We start from the raw sequence: 4,550 nt of genomic DNA, 5'->3' as shown, positions 1-4,550 counted from the left end.
TATGCGATTCAGCAAGAACAGGCACATAACAGGTCGAGAAAGTGCAGCTGAACTATAAACTTGAAGGACAAAAAAAGCCCTTGTACATGCTGTTGTAATATCCAAGAGACATGATTTAGAGATAACGACGAGCCAACATTATATGTACAGATGTTGTGTCGTGATTTATTGTAGTATTGCGTAGAGGAAAAGTGCGCTCAGTGGCAACAACTTCTTGGTCTTACACTACAGTGGGCTAGGAATGCATATCCCATAATATAACGGCCAAATTAGGGAAGTAAAAGAAGCTGTTCAACATCATGCGCTATTTAAGAGGGCTATGTGTGATTTAGATATACATATATTAGCCAAACATTACACGCACTCTTCTTATGTCGTGATTTATTAATCATTATTCAATTGATCAGTACACTGGTGCACTCAATGCCACTACTCAAGATTCAGTGCTATACAAGCCGGAGCATTAACAGAGCGTACATTTGGGCGAGTCGATGCACCTTCGTCCTGAGTATAACAGCGCAAAAGAAAACACGCACAAAAACGAAAGAAGCAACGTGCAATCCCGTTGCTTCTTTTGCTCTTGTCCGTATTTGCTTTCCGCTGTCACACAAAATCAAGCCGGAGCATCCGGCGGCACATAGCCAACTGTCCAAGAATGGGCAAGACCAAATTTAAGAAATATAAGTAATACCAAAGAATCCGTTGAATATATTGTGCTCTTTCATTATATGTGTGTTTTAGAAATTCCTGCAAGCCGAGATCATATGTGCAGGTTTTATGTAGTGATTTACTCTTTTATTGAGCAAAACACCAATGCCCTCACTGGCATTACTTCGAGAGTTGGTTGCATGTCGCGTAAATAATGAGCAACAAACTGTGCGAAGCAAGACAGCGGAGGGAGGAGCGGCTGTGTAAAGAAACTTTAAAATATGAAATCAAGCAACGTTCTTTTTTTTTCAGAGCCCGGTGCACCAACAAAGAACGACGCCATCCCCACACAGAAGCAACCCGCGGGAGAGCTGTTAGAATCGACGTCGAAGGAAGGCGGCAGACCCACCACTCATGAGGAAGTGGAGGCTTTCGGAAGTTTCGGGGAGCGCTCGAGGTCGTCTCCGACAGATGTCGTTCATACGGCATCGGAGCCCGTGCTAGCCGCAACGACGCAATCATCGGTGATTAGAGAGCCGTTGGGCAATGCTCCTGCGCTTCTCAATGAGCCACCAGCGATCGTCGACGAGTTTAAGAAGCCAGGTGAAGGGACATCAGAACGGGATTCACACGAACCTGGAAGTAAATCTGCAGGCCTCCGTACTCCCGGCCAGCGTTCGACTCGTCTTAGGCCACGTAGCTCCACCGAGACCGCTCCTTCCTCCACAAAAACCACCGTTCCGGCCGAGCCGGTTGCTATTCATGCACCTGACTCAATGGGGCTAGTTCCCGAGACAGGCCCAAAAAATTTGCCACCTTCATCCGACGGCAACGCAATTGATCGAGATATCGCGTGGGTAGCGAGTCACAGCAGCTCGCCTGGTAGCCACGGGACACCACCTAAGCCGGACAGTGGAGTGACAAGTGTCGTCGAGTCACCGGGGCCTCGCGCCGACATGATCGCTTTTGCAGCATGCACTGCGACTCCTTCGAAGGTGCCGGTGGGCACCTTCGGCACAATTCACAGGCACGATCCTCCTTCAGCCGAGCCCTCTAGTCTTTGCATGGACGCTGCAACTCCGTCCCATTTAACCAAGGAAACGCACACCAATGATGCCAGCTCCAAACGGAAGAAAAAGAAGCACCTCAGACGTAAACATTAGCCTGATCTTGATGCCAAATCGATAGAACGAAGTGCTGCACTGTATAGACTTGATATGATAGGCTTGGATGACGTTTGCTCCGAAGTAGAGCATACTGGCTTGCTTACACGCGAATATGTTGTACCGTTTTAGCTTGCATTTTAGCCCACACTGATGCTAAGCGGCTAGTACTGGAGTGCCATTTACGACGTTTCCATGAAGCACGTTCCGAAATTTCGTGATTCACAGCAGCCGACAGACTTTCTTGCATGCGTTTCAACTTGAAAGAAAATGCACCTGTGCGTATGAGGCCTTGGCCCAGTAGTAAGCATCAATAACTTCAGGGTTGCGTAAACTGTTTTTACAACTGTTAAACTGTTTACAACTTACAACTGTTTTTATAGCCTGTTGTAGATCTTTAACTCAGTATTGAACTCGTTGTGGTTGCCCTGTTCATCAAAAGCTTCAAGGTGATGTGATTGTAAGCACTAATGAAAGTGCCAACGGCGCCACATACATGCCGTGCTTGGTTTGAGAAAAATATATTGCTTATGTGATCTGATGTGACTATCGAACCCTAGGGATCCCGTTATCCTCGCGCGTTTCTCGAACCAGGCGAAACATTTTCTTAATGCTTCTTTTGAACGATGAAGTAATGAATATCAAGAACGCTTCTTTCCATAAAAGCATGTTGCAGTGCAGTTAAAATTAAGGATCTTCCTACGGGTTGGATGTTAAGTTTTCTTTGAACTCCTAGGTTCGTTGAGGTGATATTTGACAAAGTGTAGTTCGGTGCGTTGCAGAATTGTAACAAGAACGTGGATGCGCGCCCTCGTTTGTCGTGCAAAGCATGAATATGTTTACCTCCTACACTATACAGGGACGTGCATTTAACTTAAAACATTAGAAAAAAAAAGGTTCGGGCTTACCGCTGCACTGCGTTTGCTCAAATGTCCCAGAAAGATTGCATATTTGAGTTCACCTTTAAAAAAATTATCTAATGCACGCTCTGAAGGTGGCTAGACAGCGAAGCTGTAAACGACAGCAAGAACGAATACTCATTGCAACGTAGGTTGAAATTATTTTCCTGGTGACATTCATATGCACTTCACCTAATTGTTAGCCTAAGGCGTTTTGGCGTACTGCGACTTGGCTTCTTCACTACTTCGTGCGCCTAGAAAGAGTGGAAAGAGAAAGAGTGGAGGAGAATAATTCCTCGCACCTCGTATGCACGCTGCTCTTCACTTTACGTGGCCTGTCACATCACGAATCAGTTGCCTGGCGGGTTCTACTTTACGTGCGGAAGTGTAGTTACGTCGTTCCCTGCTTCGTATGTCAAGCTGCCGCCGCCGCGACAGCTTGCCCAACAGTAATCTTTACCGGGAAACGCATGCGGGGAGCTCTGCTTTTTTCGCACTGCATGCGTATACGAGTTACAAATGGAGTTTGCTAAGCCACACATACTATACCTTAACGAATTCCTTTTGCTGAAGCTGCAGGTGCCACGTGTACCTTTCTAGTGCCTCTGCGGTTTCTTCGGATCTGCGCTGTACCCCTAGTATGATGAAGAACCAAATAGAAACACTGTTTGACTCACAAAGGACACTCGATCATTCGAAGTTCATTCTTATCGGAGCATCATTTTCTCTCACAGGAAGAAATGCAGTGGTTTAGCGAACTACATTTGCGACTCCAACAGACTCATTTCTAAACATGATGTTCTGTTATTTCTTTTTCTCTATGTCTTAATTCGCTGTTTCTTCTTTCACTTATCTTTTTATGTAAACCTGCTAATTATATGGTCCAATCGGCTGTTCTAAAAGATCTGTGGCTGCTAATATTCTCTCAGTTTCAAGTCCCTGTCGCCATAATGACCACACACAAGGCCAAGGCCAGAACAATTAACGTCAGCATTTCTCGGCTGGTAATCCCACTCCGCACGTTGAACTTCAGTCTGCACAGGTCTGAACTGATCACCTCAGTGTGGTGTTCATTCTATGGTGAATCAGAGACAATAGACCATTTTTTGTTGCTTTGTAGGCGTTTTACTGCAATAAGAAAAAAAATTTTACTTTGAACTCCGCTTCGCCGTATTGGCCTAGACTTTTCTGTACATGTGATCCCGTCTTTCGGAGCCTTTGTTATTACGTTCAGCGCAAAATTACTTGCCTAGTAATTTAATCTATTCGATTACCTTGCTAACCTGATTATGCTCCCTCCCCGCTAGAGATTTTTCTTTATTGACGCATTTGTTTACTTATTGGTAGCTTTTCTTCTTATTTTGGCTCACGGTTTTGTTATAATTGCTTTTCCCGCTCACAACTGTTTTTCTTTCTAAGTTCCAACATCCAAATTTTAAATTCCCTTGATTTCATTCGCTTCAATTACCTGCCAGAGTCACGGCCGATCCCCTACTGTGGTTATGCGCCACAGCTACTCCGGTCTACAACAAAAACATTACGCGCGGCGGAGACGAAGAATACGAAGTTCCCCAATTCTTCCGCAAACCACAGAATTAGTCATTCTTACCTTCGCTGGAACAATTCGTCCAACAGTGCTCAAGACATGGCCACTCATTTACAGGATTGAATCGCCATCTCGTCGCCCCTTCAACGTATTAGGTGTTAACGCTATACGGGCATAAGATTAAGGGACACCGATCAGTTACTCGGTGTCGTAAATGTGGAGAAAATCACGAACTCAAAAGGTTGTTCATGACTAGAAGAACGGTGTCGTCTATGCAGTGTCTCTCACTCAGAT

The sequence above is a fragment of the Dermacentor variabilis genome, chromosome 6, assembly GCF_050947875.1.
Source record: "Dermacentor variabilis isolate Ectoservices chromosome 6, ASM5094787v1, whole genome shotgun sequence".
In the NCBI taxonomy this organism is placed as follows: domain Eukaryota; kingdom Metazoa; phylum Arthropoda; class Arachnida; order Ixodida; family Ixodidae; genus Dermacentor; species Dermacentor variabilis.
This window is presented reverse-complemented; position numbering follows the sequence as displayed.